Here is an 18,610-nt window from a genome sequence, read left to right as displayed (position 1 = left end):
GTACCAGCTTTTTGGAGGCGTGGTGGCAAAAAAAGCAGCAACACTGAAACCTGTCCTGAATTCTTCCTAGCTGCCAGCAGAGTTACCCAGTGCACCGTGAAGGAAATGTAATGTCCCTGTTCATGCCTGCTGGCCCAGGAGTCAGCAGTAATGTGCACCTTCCTGCTGACTGCTCTGTCCAACGAGGCCAAAGCACTACCTTCCACATGACGGTAGAGAGCCAGAATGGCCTTACACGAAAATAAATGCCTTTTTGGTACCTGCCACTGTGGTACAGCACATTGCACAAATTTGTGAAAGGGAGCAGAGTCTACCAGATGAAAAGGCAGCAATTGTAATGCTAGCAATTTGGCCAAGCTAGCATTAAGATGCTGAGCATGTGGATGAATGGGACAGTATTTCTTTCTATGGTTCAGCAACTGGGGTAGTGAATTTTGCTTGCTGCTCAAATCAAGCAGTGGTGTACTGCTACCAGATTGGGTGCAAGTCCCATACCATAATCCCTCTCAATGCAGGTATTTGAGAAGACATGAGGTATAGTAGTATTAGAGATCCCAGATGAGGAGTAAGGTCAAGTATGCTTGTTTTGATCTTGTGGCTCTTTCAGGTGCTGTTGCCAACAGACTGCATGGCAGGTCGTCATATGCCCTGTCAAACATGTGCTGGTGTTCTGGCCACGCTTGATGCACTTCAGACAGATGTTGCAAACAGCAACGCTGCAGTCTACTGCACATGTGCTGAAAAAAGCCCACACTAATGAACTTTAGGAAATCCGCAAATAGTTTGCAGCACTCTGCACCTGTGGAGCTCTGTGCTGTGATGCAATAAGTTGGCTACTCCTATGGCAGGCCCCTGGAGCACATCCTGCCTCGTTGGAGTTGTGCCTCCTCCCCCTCACTTTCCTCCTCTATCCTGTCAGGCACCCAAGTACAGTCAGTGACCTCATCATCCCCTCCCTCCTCGTCACTGGAGCAAACTTGGCAGTATGATGCAGCTGTGGGAACATGACTGCTAGGATCTTGTCTGTCATTGTCACCCCCTCTCTCTAGCTCACGTTAAGCCCTTCATCAACCTGCGAACAAACATAACAGCTTTCAAATTGCTGTGCATCCTCCAGCAGAATGTCACTGACACTATGATCGAATAGTTCAGGTGACTCCTCCGTGCATGATGGTGGGGCGACAGAAGGAGTAGCTGTGGAGAAGGAGCCTGTGGAACGGGCCACTTTGGCCGCTGTGGTGGAAGGCAAACTACTGTGAGCAGGGGTGTCAGAGGATAAGGAGGATGAGGACGGCTTATTTATCCACTCCACCAACTGTTCTACATGTTGTGGCTGAATAAAAGGGCCAGCACCGGAAAAAAAGGACAGGCGTGCCCCCAGTGGCGTAGCGTGGGTTGTCAGCGCCCAGGGCAAGGTAAGTAATTTGCGCCCCCTACACAAATCTACTAGACCCCTACACTGACACCTACACTGACCTAGCTGACCACTACAGAGACCTACCTTATTCCTACACTGACCTACCTGATTACTATACTGACACCTACATAGACCCACCTGACTACTATACTGACCTACTTGACCACTACAGAGACATACCTTATTCCTACACTGACCTATCTGATTACTATACTGACCCCTACACTGACCCCCCCATACACTGACACCTACACTGACCCCCCCATATACTGACCCCTTCACTGACACCTACACCGATCCCACACACTGACCCCCCTTCACTGACACCCTCACTGACCCCCCTACACTGACCATCCCCTACACTAACCCCCCCTACATTGACCCCCCCATACACTGACCCCCCCCCTACGCTGAAACCCTCTACATTCCCTTTTACACTGATCCCCCTACACTTACCCCCCTATACACTGACACCGACACTGACCCCCCCCATACACTGACTCCCCATACACTGACCCCTACACTGACACCTATACTGACCCCCCCATAAACTGACACCTACACTGATTCCCACACTTACCTCCCCTACACTGACACCGACTCCCTCATGCACTGACCCCTACACTGACACCTATACTGACCCCCCCACACTGACCCCCCCATTCCCACATACGCTGACCCCCCTACACTGACCTCCCTACACTGACCCCCCCATACACTGACACCTACACTGACCCCCCCTTTACTAACCCCCCCCTAAACTGACACATACACTGACCCCCCTACATTTCCACATACACTGACCTCCCCTACATTTAAACCTTACACTGACCCCCCCCCCCACACTGACCCCCCCATACACTGACCCCTACACTGACACCTATACTGTCACCCCATGCACTTACACACCCATACACTGACCCCCTTACACTGACACCCCCCATACACTGACCCCTACACTGACACCTATACTGACCACCCTACACTCCCCCCCATTCCCACATACACTGAACCTCCCTACACTGACCCCACCATACACTGACCCCTACACTGACCCCCCCCCTACATTTCCACATACACTGACCCCCCCCCCTACACTGACCTCCCTACGCTGACCCCCCTACACTGACCCCTACACTAACACCTATACTGACACCCCTACACTGACTCCCCCATACACTGACACCTTTACTGACCCCCCATACACTGACCACCCCCATACACTGACACCTACACTGACCCCTACACTGACACCCCCCCATACACTGACCCCCCATAAACTGACCCCTACACTGACCCCCCCTACATTTCCACATACACTGACCCCCCCTACATTTCCACATACACTGCCCCCCCTATACTGACCCCTACACTAACACCTATACTGACACCCCTACACTGTCACTTATACTGACCCCCCATACACTGACCCCCCCCCCCATACACTGACACCTACACTGACCCCTACACTAACACCCCCTACACTGACCCCTACACTGACCCCCCTACATTTCCACATACACTGACCCCCCTACACTGACCCCCCTACACTAACACCTATACTGACACCCCTACACTGACTCTCCCATACACTGACACCTACACTGACACCAATACTGACCCCCCATACACTGACCCCTACACTGACTGCCCCATACACTAACACCTATACTGACCCCCCATAAACTGACCCCCCCATATACTGACCCCTACACTGAACCCCCCCCCCATACACTGGCACCTACACTGACCCCTACACTAACACTCCCTACACTGACCCCTACTGTATACTGACAACCTCCCCATATCCACTTCCCTGGGCCCCCGGGGGCAGGCAGCACATCACTTACCTTTTTCTGTGTCCAGACACTGGCGACTCGGCCAGCCCGGACAGCAGGGGGAGACTCTGGAAGCGGAGTACCGGCTCACAGGCGGATTGATATCAAGTGCACTTCGCCTGTTTGAGGAGGAGTCATACAGAGGAAGCACACGGCTGTAGTAGAGAGCAGTGCCGCGTGCTTCCTCTGGCTCCTCCTCCCACAGGAGGAGTGCAATTCATATCACTCCGCCTGTGAGCCGGTACTACGGAGGAAATAGCGGCTCCCTTCTCAGTCATGACAGCTGAGCTCGCCTCTGACACTGCCGTCCTCAGCCCTGCCGGGATATCGCCCTGTGCTCGCGGGTGTCCGCGAGTGCAGGGCGCAATGCGGGAGACTTGAGATGTCTGTAAAGGGACACTATGATCCCGCGGATGGCGGGCATGGGATGCGCCCCCCTAAATGTTGCGCCCAGTGCCAGTGGCCCCCTTTGCACCCCCCACGCTACGCCACTGCGTGCCCCGCCTGCAGAGGATGCACCATGTCAACCATGACCACCACTTTTCACTGTGGACACAGAGGCTGCTTGCCCTCTTTTCGTGGCCTGTGAGTATCTGCCTCTCCTTGTCGGCCTTTCGGACATGATGTGGATTTGGGGGGGGGGGTTTATTACTGGTTGATCAATATATATATATATATATATACAGTGCATTGCGAAAGTATTCGGCCCCCTTGACCTTTTCAACCTTTTGCCACATTTCAGGCTTCAAACATAAAGATATAAAACTGTATTTTTTTGTGAAGAATCAACAACAAGTGGGACACAATCATGAAGTGGAACGAAATTTATTGGATATTTCAAACTTTTTTAACAAATAAAAAACAGAAAAATTGGGCGTGCAAAATTATTCAGCCCCTTTACTTTCAGTGCAGCAAACTCTCTCCAGAAGTTCCATGAGGATCTCTGAATGATCCAATGTTGACCTAAATGACTAATGATGATAAATAGAATCCACCTGTGTGTAATCAAGTCTCCGTATAAATGCACCTGCACTGTGATAGTCTCAGAGGTCCGTTTAAAGCGCAGAGAGCATCATGAAGAACAAGGAACACACCAGGCAGGTTCGAGATACTGTTGTGGAGAAGTTTAAAGCTGGATTTGGATGCAAAAAGATTTCCCAAGCTTTAAACATCCCAAGGAGCCCTGTGCAAGTGATAATATTGAAATGGAAGGAGTATCAGACCACTGCAAATCTACGAAGACCTGGCCGTCCCTCTAAACTTTCAGCTCATACAAACTGAAGCTGTTAAGAATAAACGATGTTGCTAGAAATGCATATAGTTTGAAACTAATACATGAAATGGGGGGGGGGGGGGCAGATCCAGAAGGGACAAGCCCAACCAGAACAAGCCAGACCGTTCCTAAAGGTTTTACCTTACAGTGCCAGACCAAAATAATGTATGCGATGTTGAAGGTTTCACAATGTCTGAGAGCATCCAAAACTGTCCAACCGGGAACTGAGGGAGCAGTGTCAGTGAATGTATACATGTTCAAGGGCCACATGATTGGTAGTAAGAATCTTCATATGCATGGATCAGGATCAGAAATAATGGTGTAATGAGAATTCTAAAGGTGACAAAAATATAACGGTTGGATAAATAAATAGATGTGTAATTGTAAATCAAATGCCCAAGGGGCATATAATGAGTAACTGCTGATAGAGTGCCACAAGCCAAGGTGGAAAGAGTGAAAAGGTGTGGGGATAAAACAGGACTATTCCTCCTAAAATATGAGGCGCATATGGAAGAATACAGAGATATGTGTGGTAACACCTGCTGGCCAATGCCAAAGCAAATGGAATGTAGTAAAATGAACTGGAAAGTGAAAAGTGTGATGAGAGCAGAGTACCTGGAAAAGACCCATATAGGCAGGTGTGGAAATGTGAGAAAGGAAAGAGGAGAAGTGGCGAAGTCCATAAATGTAATCACCAAGTAAAATTACCTGTATCCAAACAGTATAGTGGTTATCATAGAGATATGTCCATCAAAGGTAAATAGAATAGGCAAATGTGGCCCCAGAGAGGTAGGTGCATATGTACATACAGTATGCACACCTCCACATAACAAGCCTTCATTTTGGAAAGCAAACACCCCTATGTAAATTATATGAGGCATAATGAATCTTTTGAACATGTCATTTTTTTACACAAGTTTTTGGAAAATGTGGAAAAAAAATGAAAACCTATTTTGTTTTACACAAAGTTTTCAATTTATAGGATATTCCCAACACATAGCATATACATAGCAAAAATTACACCCCAAAACACATTCTGCTCCTCCTCCTGAGTATGGCGATACCACATGTGTGAGGCTTTTGCAGAATCTGGCCACATACAGTGGCCCAACATTCAAGTAGCACCTTCAGGCGTTCTAGGAGCATAAATTACACTTCTAAATTCATTACAACCTATCACACTTTTGAAGGTACTCTGTTGAGCTGCAGATAGGTACTCAGGTACTCTGATGGGCTGCAGACAGGTACTTAGGTACACTGATCAGCTTAAGAAAGGTACTCGGGTACTCTGATGGGCTGTAGATAGATACTCAGGCACTCTGGACTGGAGACAGGTTCTCGTGTACTCTGATGGTCTGCAGATAGGTACTTGGGTACTCTGGGCTACAGATATAGTACTCGGGTACTCTGATGGGCTACAGAGAGGTACTCGGGTACTATGATGGGCTGGAGACAGGTATCTACAGAGAGGTACTCGGGTACTATGATGGGCTGGAGACAGGGTACTCTATTGGGCTTCAGATAGGTACTCAGGTACCCTGATGGGCTGGAGACAGATACTTAGGTACACTGATCGGCTTAAGAAAGGTACTCAGGTACTCTGAATGGCTGGAGACAGTTACTCAAGTACTCTGATGACAGGTACATGGGTACTCTGACGGGCTGGTGACAGGTACCAGGGGAATTCTGATGACAGGTACTTGGGTACTCTGATGGGCTGGTGACAGATACTCGGGTACTCTGATGACAGGTACTCTGCTACTCTGATGGGCTTGCGGCAGGTACTTGGGTACTCCGATGACAGGTACTCAGGTACTCTGACAGGTACTTGGTTACTCAGGTACTCAGATGACAGGTACTTGGGTACTCCGATGACAGACACTAGGGCACTCTGATGACAGGTACTTGAGTGCTCTGGTACTCCGATGACAGGTACTCGAATACTCCGATGACAGGTACTCGGGTACTCCATTGACAGGTACTCGGGTACTCTGATGACAGGTATTCGGGTACTCTGATGGGCTGGTGACAGGTACTCGGGTACTCCAATGACAGTTACTCGGATACCCCGATGACAGGTACTCGGGTACTCCGATGACAGGTACTCGGGTACCCCAATGACAGGTGCTTGGGTATTCTGATGACAGGTACTTGGATACTCTGATGGGATTGTGACAGGTACTTTGATGGGCTAATGACAGGTACTTTTATGGGCTGGTGACAGGTCTTCTTTATTGGGGGCAATCAGTGTGTTTTGGTGTGCACTGCAGGCAGTAACTAGCTGTTACAGCAATATCCTTCTCACACAGGATCAGTGTGTGAGGAAGAGAGCCTGGTAACAGCTAACTAAGGGAGTTTTGTTTACATTCTGTGAATTACATTGTCTCTTTACCTTGATCGGGGATGGACTGTGTCAGAGTGACACTGTCCATCCCCGATCACGACTATACGCGCCCCTGGGGGCGCGCACAAGCGGCGTGCACAAGGACAGTTCATGTGGCCGGCTGTGATTGGACACAGCCAGTCACATGGTAAAGAGCCATTTTTTATTGGCACTTTACACTGATGGGTGATGGGCTGTGTCCTGGGGGACACGCCCCATTCCTGATCGCCGCGCTGCGTGTCCCTGGGGGTGATGATGTCGTATGATGAAACGCGTAAGGCGTAACCACGTCACATCCGCTGCTCGTTGGAACACATTTCCGGTTGTTGAAACGCACGGCGTTCCGGAAGCCCCGCTTTTCAACCCGGCTCTATTGCGGCTTCACAAATTTTATGCTTATTTTTATCTGTAATATTGTGAGTACCTCTTCTTTGTTTAAATAAATATAAAGTTTGACAGTACTTCACTATGTATGACCTTCATCATCTGATCCACTATCAATGTCCCCTGGATTCCATTGAGAGATAACATCTGTGGAGAGGTATTCCCAGCCTAGGAGATCGAGGGTCCTGTTGGAAAGATGTTCCCCATAACCCCCCTCTTAAGGGTACAACGCTCTATACCCCTGTAGGGGTGAGGAGATTCTGGTGAGTGCGGGCTGGATTGTGAGGGGAGCACCTCTTTATTCCTCACATGCACCCCCAGAAACAGACCACCTAGGAGCAATCCAGTTGCTGGAGACCACCATCCATAAATTAAATGGACTTTTCACCTATCACTTTAAACGCCTAAATAATTATTTATATTAACTTGGTTCACTTTATTTTTTAGTCTACACCTTTTGTACTATACAGTATATATTGGAGTGATCACTTATTTTATATTGTTTATTGCTATTTATGATTATAGTCACCGGTTTATAGTGTCTCCACTTTGAGACTTACTCACTTGGTGACCCCTTCTCTAATCAATTTACTTTCACTGGAGACCTTATAAATTGTGCTCTGCGGCTTATATTTATATTTTCTGAATCATCTAGCACCTTATTTTTACCACCCCTTGTTTTTCAAGTCAGTCACCCTTCACTGACCAACATAGGTTCTACGTTGCACTTTATTTCTATTTATAACTACTATTCTTTTGCACTTGCACTTTTTGCACATTTACTTGCACTTTTGCACATTTTTATACCATTTTTTGAAAGATCTAATATTTATTGGTTTATATCTGTTTATATCATTCATTGTGCATTTGCACTTTATCATACTTCTTTCTGGTTACATCTGTCTGTGTATAATCTTTGGACTTATATACTTTGTCCTTGTCAGTTCAAAATATACCATATATTTATTTGTTTACCCACGGCAGCGCCATCTACCTCATCTTTCCCTAACATCGGGTACATTGTACCCTTTATCCATTCAAGAAAAAAATGTACAAAATATAAACCCCAAAGACAGTTTTTCACAAGTCCTTTATTGAAAAATAAAAATAAAAAAATAGTGTCCCTTGATGTAAATCCATTGTCAATCAGGACGCTCGATGCACCTGAAAAATAGAAAGAAATTCAAAGACGCTTCACCTCTTCCGAGGCCTTCTGCCATATGCCGCTCTTGAGCTTTGACAGCTGTTTTATAAGTAAGGGGCGGGGCCACCAGGTTACGTCACCCAGTGGCACTGCCTCGTCTGATGTCATGTGATGTCAGAAGGGGGGCGGCAAACACACGGGTTATGTCACCCAGTGGCACTGCCTCGTCTGACGTCACGTGATGTCAGAAGGGGCGGTGAACACATGAACACCTGATATTCGAATCGAACATCCAGCCCATCCCTATTGGGCAAATCTCACGGTGTGGGACAGATTAAATACTCATGGTGGGTATTCCATTAGGATGTAGGAGGGAAAACTTTGTGTGCTAAATTTTCCCCTGATGGGTGATTACTGTCCACGGGCACCCTTTTGATCCCTCTACGGCGACTTTCCAATGTCATCGTGGAGGTAAAAACAATTGACGCACTTCCTCTTGAAACTACAGCCGTTGCTGCGCTCTCTGGATACATTATCGCCCTTTGAATCCTGGTGTGTACGGCCCTTAGACTCTGCTATCCCACATGTACAAGTTGGTGCTTGGGGCGCATTCGCAGATGACTCCATATTTTATTAAAGAATGGGAAAGGGAGTTGGGACTGCATTTTCTTCTCCACAGATTCAGAAAATTGTGCATCTGGCCCACGTTTCCTCTATCAGTACTTGCATATAAGGATCCTTGTACAAGTTTCTTACTTGGTGGTATAGAACACCCTCTTGCCTCGCACAGATGTTTCCGGGGGCTAACCCCAATTTTTGGCGTGGCTGCACACACAACGTGGTATATTCTTTCATGTTTGGTGGGATTGTCTAAAGGTTAGGGCCTTTGGGACTCAATAGTTCCTTGGATTCCGAAAACATCCATATGGCCAGTTAAGTATACACCACTTCAGTTCCTCTTCCATGATGTTAGGCCTTTGGTCAGGCGGTACAAAAAAAGTGTAATTCCCTATTTGTTGAACACTGCCAAATGCCTGATCCCAAGATACTGCAAACAGGTCACTTGTCCAACACTAGCTGAATGGAAGCGAGAAGTGAGCTACATCATGGAGGCTGAGTGTTGGGTGTTTACTGTTAAGGACCAGTTGGACAGTTCCTACGATATTTGGTCGGGGTGAATGTACTACTCTGAAGAGATCCCTGATGCCTAAATATATCCATCTCAGATTTAGTACTCCCTTAGGCCCTCACTTTGGTCCCTGTCTAAATTAGAGGCTCGAATGCAGTTTTCAATGTAGCGGAAGCATCCCTGACTCTACTTGACCATATTTGACTTTGTTCTAATGTTTTTCACTTCAAGGTATTTATCCCCTAACTTTCCTCCTCTTTTGTCTCCTTTCCTTTTGTTAATATCTACCGTTTAGGGCTACCGGTCAAATATTACACACCTTTGTATTTGCTGATGACTTCCTGGATAAGCATGATGTCCTATTTCTGGGTATGCTGATCCAGTTCATAGGTTAGACTTTGATGAGTATATCTAGTGATGTACTTTGTTTGGCCCAGGAGCAAAATCTGTTGACATGCAATCTACCCTGTTGACCTACTTAGCTGGATATTGATTGGGCTGTTACCATGTGTACTTTTCTTATTATGTCATTGTTTTGTATAAACCTTTAATAAATAAAGATTATATAAAAAAAACAGTGATGATCAAGTACAACCAAAAAAATCTCTATTTGTCTGAAAGAAATTATATAAATTTATTTTGGGTGCAGTGTTGCATGACCAAGCAATTACCAGTTAAAGGAGCGCGGTGCATTAGTCTTCCACTTTATAAAGATACCTGAATAGAGGTTGTCCTGTAGAGGTAATGTGAATAGAGGTTGTCCTGCAAAATATATGTAGCACTGCCCCCTTGGGAGCTGCTGAGATTGGATTCCCCTGGGTTACCCATAGCAACAGTCTGTAGAAACTTATCACTTTAACGCTTGGCTCAGACAATAAACGGGCCAGGGGATTTGGTTTTTGTGTTTTATTTGGAACTGGGATAGGAGAAGGGATGAGTGGGATACTCCAACTTTGAACTATGCACAATGTTGAGGACAACTAGCTGTAGTGTATGTGGCAAGGCCGCTGCTTCACCTTGCCACAGAAGTGAAGATAGATGAATATGCTCCTGTTAAAGTTTCTCTTCAGGGTCTCAACTTGGCACCCCCTTTCTCACTTGCTGTGTGTGCTAGCCCCTATCCACTAACTCTCCTCTGGAGCGGTACCCTTCCTGGGCAGACCCCTGGCAAGCTTCCCGGTACCCATGGACACTGTTTTCCCTGGGTTGCTCTCCTTTCAGCTCCACTTGTCAGCATCCACCGAGCTGCCTGGCTCAGCACCACACTTCTGGTGCACTAGGCTGACTAAAAATACAAAAGTGCAGCGCCTAAAGAACAACTAATTGTGCTAAATAAATAAACAAATAATCATCGAGACATCATCATAATGAATAGAAAACATATGGCGTAACTCTCATGAAGGAGTCCATTTGATGGAAACACAAAAAAGAGGACAGCCACTAACGTGGCTAAACCGAAGTCTCTTGATGTAAGTATACTCTTACCGGACTGAGTGAACCCTCAAATTAACCACTTGCCGACCACTCACTTTGAGCGTACTGCGGCAAAGTGGTTTGTTATCGTCCAGCGACGTAGGTCTACGTCGCTGAACTCCTCCCCTTGTGAGCGCGCGTGCCGCCGGAGGCTCGCTCCCGCTGTATTCAGTCACAGCGGGAGTCGGGCCAGGGGAGGAGCAGTGGTGATCACTGCCGCTCTTCCCCGATCATCGGGGATCGAGTGTGGAGATCCGCCCGCTTGTGTAAACAAAACGGGCAGATCTCCTAAGTGACAGGCAGGGACAGATTGCAGGATTCAGCAAAGCTGAACCTGCGATCTGTGCCTGTGTCACACATTCCCCTCCCCCACACATGTCTGTAAGCACAAGGCATACATTAACCCCTTGATCACCAATAAAAGTTAACCCCTTCCCTGCCAGTTTAATTTTTACAGTAACAGTGCATATTTATAGCACTGATTACTGTAGTAATGTCACTGGTACCCCCAAAAGTGTCAAAAATGTCAGTCAAGGGTCCGATCTGTCCGCCCCAATGTCGCAGTCCCGCAAAAAAAAATCGCAGATCGCCACAATTACTAGTAAAAAAAAAAAAAAAACAATAAAAATGACATAGTTACATAGTTACATAGTTAGTGAGGTTGAAAAAAGACATCAGTCCGTCCAGTTCAACCTATGATGTGTGTGTGTGTTTGCTTTTAACCGTACATTGTATACTCCTGTATGTTGTGGTCTCTAAGGTGCCCATCTAGTAGTTTTTTGAAACTATCAATGCTCCCTGCTGATACGACTGCTTGAGGAAGAGAATTCCACATCCTTACCGCTCTTACAGTGAAGAACCCCTTATGCATTTTAAGGTTAAACCGCCTTTCCTCAAGTTTTAGTGAGTGGCCACGTGTCTTATTGTATTCCCTTTCTCTGAATAGTTTGTTCCTTATGCTAGGGTCGCCAGTACAGTATTTGTACATTGATATCATATCCCCCCTCAATCGTCTCTTCTCCAGAGAGAATAGGTTCAGTGCTTGTAGTCTTTCCTCATAGCTGATGTCCTCCATTCCCCTAATTATTTTTGTTGCCCTTCTCTGGGCTCTTTCCAATTCCAGCACATCCTTCCTGAGGACCGGTGCCCAGAACTGGACAGCATACTCCAGATGTGGCTGGACCAAAGTCTTGTAGAGAGGGAGAATAATCTCTTTATTTCTGGAGTGAATCCACTTTTTTATACATCCCAGTATTCTGTTGGCTTTGCTTGCAGCGGCTTGGCATTGCATGCCACTTCCAAGCCTGTTGTCTACCAATACCCCCAGGTCTTTTTCCATCCTAGACTCACCCAGAGGTTCCCCCCTAGTGAGTAGCTTGCTTTCTGGTTTCTGGCCCCCAAGTGCATTACTTTACATTTTTCAACATTAAACCTCATCTGCCATGTAGTTGCCCACCCCGTTATTTTGTTCAGGTCCGCTTGTAAGGTTTCCACATCCTGCATAGAAGATATTGGCATGCTTAGTTTAGTATCATCCGCAAATACTGAGATTGTACTAGATATCCCCTCCTCTAGATCATTTATGAATAAATTAAACAGGATTGGTCCCAGGACAGAACCCTGGGGGACCCCACTTTCCACACCCGCCCAATCCGAGTACTCCCCATTAATCATCACCCTCTGTACTCTCCCCTGGAGCCAGTTCTCTATCCAGGTACTCACCTTATTGTCCATACCTACCTTCCTTAGTTTGTAGAGTAAGCGTTTGTGGGGAACGGTGTCAAAGGCCTTTGCAAAGTCCAGATACACCACATCCACAGGACGACCGCACAATTGTCCGTTAAAGTAACGCAGTGCTGAATCGCAAAATATGGCCTGGTCAGAAATAGGGTAAAATCTTCCGGTCATAAAGCGGTTAAAAATACACTCATTGAGAATTTTTTTGTCAAAGACATGTAGCTAAATACATTTTGGCCTAAATATTTGACAAAAATTGAATATATTGGATATTTTTTAACTGTCAAAGTAGAAAAATATTGTTATTTTTTCAAAAATTTACGCATTTTTTTATTAATATCGCAAAAAATGAAAAGTGCAGAGGTGATCAAATACCACCAAAAGAAAGCTCTGTTTGTGGGAAAAAAAGGACGCAAATTTTGTTTGGGTACGGCATTGCATGACCGTGTAATTGTCAGTTAAAGTTGCACAGTGCCGAATCGCAAAAAAAGTGGCCTGGACGTAAAGCAGGAAAATCCTCCGGTCCTAAAGTGGTTAATGAGCGGTCAAACAAGCATGTATTATCACTCCCCTGGCAAGGCAGCATATAAGGGGGCTATCCTCTGATATATCCACTTCCCCGGTGCGTTCAAGAAACATGGATGATAATCCCTTCTGGCACCAAAGCTCCAGTATATACCTTGCGAGTCCTGATGTGTTCTGGCAAAGATGTAGCAACAGGCCAAATCTGTAACGTTCACTCACTCAGTCACCAAGGTGAACAAGATGCACTCAGGAATGCTCACAACTCTCTGCACACGGCCGCCATCTTGTCACCTCCTGACTACCTGTGACCACCACCTTCCACACTGACAGAAGGAGAGACAGCCGTCACCCTCCTCATGGGACCTGGTTACCCCACCAAAGACCCCTGTCACATGTGCCCTTGGCTTTTATGACCTATCCCAGAATGCACCACTCTTGTGCCAACCCTCTGGGACAGCCATAAAAGCCTGTGTGTCACTGGCCGGGTTTTCTCCACTGTCCAACAGGCTCCCCTATTGGATACAGTGGGGACACTCCCTCAGCCCAGATGAATCGCCCACTGGACACATGTAACAGGCATAACTAAAGATCAGGCTCTCCTGAAAAGCAGGCAGAGCAAACTATCCTTTTCCTAGCACCTACCTAGGAGGGTGCTAAATATAATAAAGTGATTGGTTGACCACACCATGGCTACATCTTGATTTCTTGTTCCATTGCCACAAATATACTTCCCCTGTGATGCTCATCTCCCAACCAAGTCGAGGTCGCCTTTGGAGGGCTTGCTTTGGCTTACTGTTGCATGTATTTTGACTTATACTTGCTGGTTTGTTATATCGCTTCTCTCTAACCACATCTTGTTAATCCATGTGCTGCCCATGTAAGTAATAATTACTCAAGTGTTAATATTGCTCTGGCACCCCTGCGTGGGTAGCACACATTTCTCCTTTTTTCTTTGTTTTGTTTTTGGTTTGCTTTGCTTGCTTTTATTTATTTTTTTGGTACTTTTGTTTTTGTATGTGACAACTTCAATAAATACATAAAAAAAAAAGTAGCGCAGTGCCGAATAGCAAAAAATGGCCTGGTCATTAAGAGGGTAGCTGAAGTGGTTATATAACATGCTTTGGCTAAGCCTTAAACCTGCAAATATGATGATGCACCTGCTTGTTTGTAAACTGGTAGGCTGTGAATCCTGGGTAATGTTATTCTCCAAATATGGTCATGACTCATTTAAAATGAGAGTAGCAACAGCCGGTGCGTCATTGTGGCAGCAGAGCAACATCATTGCACATCACTCATCAAAACTGATGTGGATCTACATTGGTGGACAATGAGATTGATATTTGATTCATATTGGGTGACATTGTTGTTTTATTTTATTACATTTTTAAATTGTTCTACAGTGTTGGTGTTTTATTTACTATTTTTTTTTTTGTAAATGAGTAACAAGGGGTACTGTGTACCCATTACTCATTTACCTAGAGAGGTTGTATATCTGGCAGAAAAAGAATGAATGTATTGTAGCGTAAGGTGACCAGATTTTTAAAATGAAATCCGGGGACATATTTTTTTTTTATTGACAAATGGCACAGGACTGCATAATACACAGAGCGCTGGGCACAGGACTGCATAATACACAGAGCGCTGGGCACAGGACTGCATAATACACAGAGCGCTGGGCACAGGACTGCATAATACACAGAGCGCTGGGCACAGGACTGCATAATACACAGAGCGCTGGGCACAGGACTACATAATACACAGCGCGCTGGGCACAGGACTACATAATACACAGAGCGCTGGGTACAGGACTGCATAATACACAGAGCGCTGGGCACAGGACTGCATAATACACAGAGCGCTGGGTACAGGACTGCATAATACACAGAGCGCTGGGCACAGGACTGCATAATACACAGAGTGCTGGGTACAGGACTACATAATACACAGAGCGCTGGGCACAGGACTGCATAATACACAGAGCGCTGGGCACAGGACTGCATAATACACAGAGCGCTGGGCACAGGACTGCATAATACACAGAGCGCTGGGCACAGGACTACATAATACACAGAGCGCTGGGTACAGGACTGCATAATACACAGAGCGCTGGGCACAGGACTACATAATACACAGAGCGCTGGGCACAGGACTACATAATACACAGAGCGCTGGGTACAGGACTGCATAATACACAGAGCGCTGGGCACAGGACTGCATAATACACAGAGTGCTGGGTACAGGACTACATAATACACAGAGCGCTGGGCACAGGACTGCATAATACACAGAGCGCTGGGCACAGGACTGCATAATACACAGAGCGCTGGGCACAGGACTGCATAATACACAGAGCGCTGGGCACAGGACTACATAATACACAGAGCGCTGGGCACAGGACTGCATAATACACGGAGCTCTGGGCACAGGACTGCATAATACACAGAGATAAATAAGTAAATGAGTGCACTCCTCCACTGAACAGCAGCAGGGGCGGCAGTGAGATCATCCAGCAGGGGGTGTCTGAATCTCAGCCAGCTAGGGATGCCCTGTCTTCATTATTCTGGCCCTCAATCCGGGGACTGTCCCTGGAAACCGGGGACGTCTTGTCACCCTAATGTAAAGGGCACCTTTAATACCCCTTTTTATCATTTTTCCCTGCCATTTTTCCAGTAATAATTATGCTTTTATTGTATTATTTCTCGCATGCACAGGATTTTTTTTAAAAAATAATTTGCAGGTAGCAAAAAGCTGATCCTTGGGCTGGTGGCACATGTTTTGCTACCATATTCAATTATGTGTTAGGGATTATTAATTGTATGCTGCTAACACTGTTTCCATATACCTATAGTACAGATAATTGTAGACACAATATTAATTGTCTCTCTTCAGAAATCCTCACAGGTATTTGAGGCATCTTCTGGTCTTCATGTTTGCCATAGAGGAAATTAACAACAGAACAGACCTGTTGCCAAACATCACACTGGGATTCCAGGTTTATGATACATGTAACAAGGAATATGAAGCTATACAGAGTGTTCTGAATATATTATCTGGGTCAGAGAATCCACTTCCAAACTATAACTGTTATAATAAAAGTAAAGTGGTCGGGTTCATAGGTCACAAGACCGCATCTTCATCTCTGGCATCAGCAACACTGACCGGGGTCTATCAATACCCTCAGGTAATGTGAATGACATCTTTTTAACCACTTAAGCCCCAGCCCTATTTCGGACACTTTTTGTTCACGTGTTAAAACCAGTATTTTTTCCTAGAAAACTACTTAGAACCCCCAAACATTATATATATTTTTTTAGCAAAGACTCTGGAGAATAAAATGTTGGTCATTGCAATATTTTTTGTCAGGCGGTATTTGCACAGCGGTCTTTAAAGCGCCATTTTTTTTGAAAAATTTTGAAAAATCACATTTCACTGCATTTAAAAAATACTAAACAGTAAAGTTAGCCCATTTTTTTTGTATATTGTGAAAGAACATGTCAGGCCGAGTAAATAGATACCCAACATGTTACGGTTTAAAATTGCGCCCCCCGTGGGATGGCGACAAACTACGGTCAATAGAGATCTCAATCTGCGACGCTTTCAATTTATTTAACGGTTACCAGTTTAGAGTTAGAGTGTAGCTCTTTTTTTAAATTATTGCTCACGCTCTGGCGATCGCGGCGATACCTCACATGTGTGGTTTGAACAGCGATTTTATTTGCGGCTCGACTTCCGTATACGTTTTTTTTTTGTGCGCGAGCTAACGGTGATGGGGCGGCTAAATTTTTTTTTCCCATTTATTTTATTTATTTTTGTAACTTTATTAAAGTTTTTTAAAAAAAAAAAAATCTGATCACTTTTATTGCTGTCACAAGCAATGTAAACATCCCTTGTGACACCAATATGTAGTGACAGGTACACTTTATGGAGGGATCGACCCTAGACCCCTCCACTACACTTCCCTGTATGCAAAACGCCGAAAACGGCATTTTTGCATACAACCGTTTTTCAAATTTGCCGCCTTTTGCAGCACAGTAACCCGGACGTGACGTCATGGACGCCGCCTCCGGGTTACGTCATCGGAGACCCGATCGAAGCCGTTTCCAGCTTTGATCGGGACTCCATCCAGCCGGCGGACGTGCCGGCTGGGTGCTCGGGGCTCCCGATGGGACGGGAGCCCCGAGCAAAGCCACGGAAGGCGGCGGGAGGGGGGGGGACGTCCCCTCCCACCCCCCCGGGTACCAATCGATCGGCTGGTTGGTACCGACGGAAAGCCAACCGTCGGCTCTAAACCACGGTACCGGGATGGTGCCTCTAGCTAGAGGCATCATCCCGGTATAACACCGCAAAGTTTACCGACGTAGCCCTACGTCAGTATGCGGTAAGTGGTTAAGTTTCATAAAAAAAAAAAAAAAATGGAAATAGAGCTTAAAAAAATGGGATGAATGATTTAAAAGCTTGCACTACAATTGTTTTTATTTATATTAGACATTAAAGCAGAGTTCCACTAGTTTTTGTGTTTATTAAAAGTCAGCAGCTACAAAAAGTGTAGCTGCTGTCTTTTATTAAACACACACTCACCTGTCCCACGATCCAGGGATGCGGCCGCCCGAAGCTTCGCTCCTCTCCCTCTCTACTCAGCGGCGCCGGAATCTCTAGTGTGGGCACCCGGCTGTGACAGCTTGTGGCTTCACAGCTGAGTGTGCACCGCGAGTTGCGCTGAGCGGCGTGAATGGCCAGGCAATCTTCTGGGACTCCTGACTTGTCCCAGAAGATTGCAGGGAGGGAGGGGGAGAGGAGAACTTCCGCTTGAGCCACCTAGGTGGCCCAAGCGGAAGTGGGAGCGGTACCTGTCAAATCTAGGTACCCGTCCCCCCAAAAAAAGGACATGCCAAATGTGTTATGTCAGGGGGTCAGGAGTATTTAAAGTGGAAGTTCCACTTTTGGGTGGAACTCCACTTTAATGAGATCCTGTGCTTTGTCGAATCAGGGTAAAGTAACAGGCTCAATTTACTCTCCCCCACCCTAGGTTTACATGCTCATCTTCCTTTCACACCATTCAAAATTCAGGAAAGAAAAGAGAAAGCCCTGTGTAAGCTTCAGATCTTTCTAGGTGGAGCTTACATAGGGCTGAGGACTCCATCCACCACCAAGTAATAATGATGGTTCCTTAGTAGCCAGTCACCAAGCACCAGCAACTTATTGTGCCTATACTAATAGAAACAATTTTGCCCAGATTTGATGTAGTAACAAAAATTGCTAATAAGGTAAACTAAGGCTTGCAGAAATCAGTCGCCAATTGAGCTGTAT

Source organism: Pelophylax lessonae (assembly GCF_965119305.1).
Source record: "Pelophylax lessonae genome assembly, chromosome: 3".
NCBI lineage: Eukaryota > Metazoa > Chordata > Amphibia > Anura > Ranidae > Pelophylax > Pelophylax lessonae.
This window is presented reverse-complemented; position numbering follows the sequence as displayed.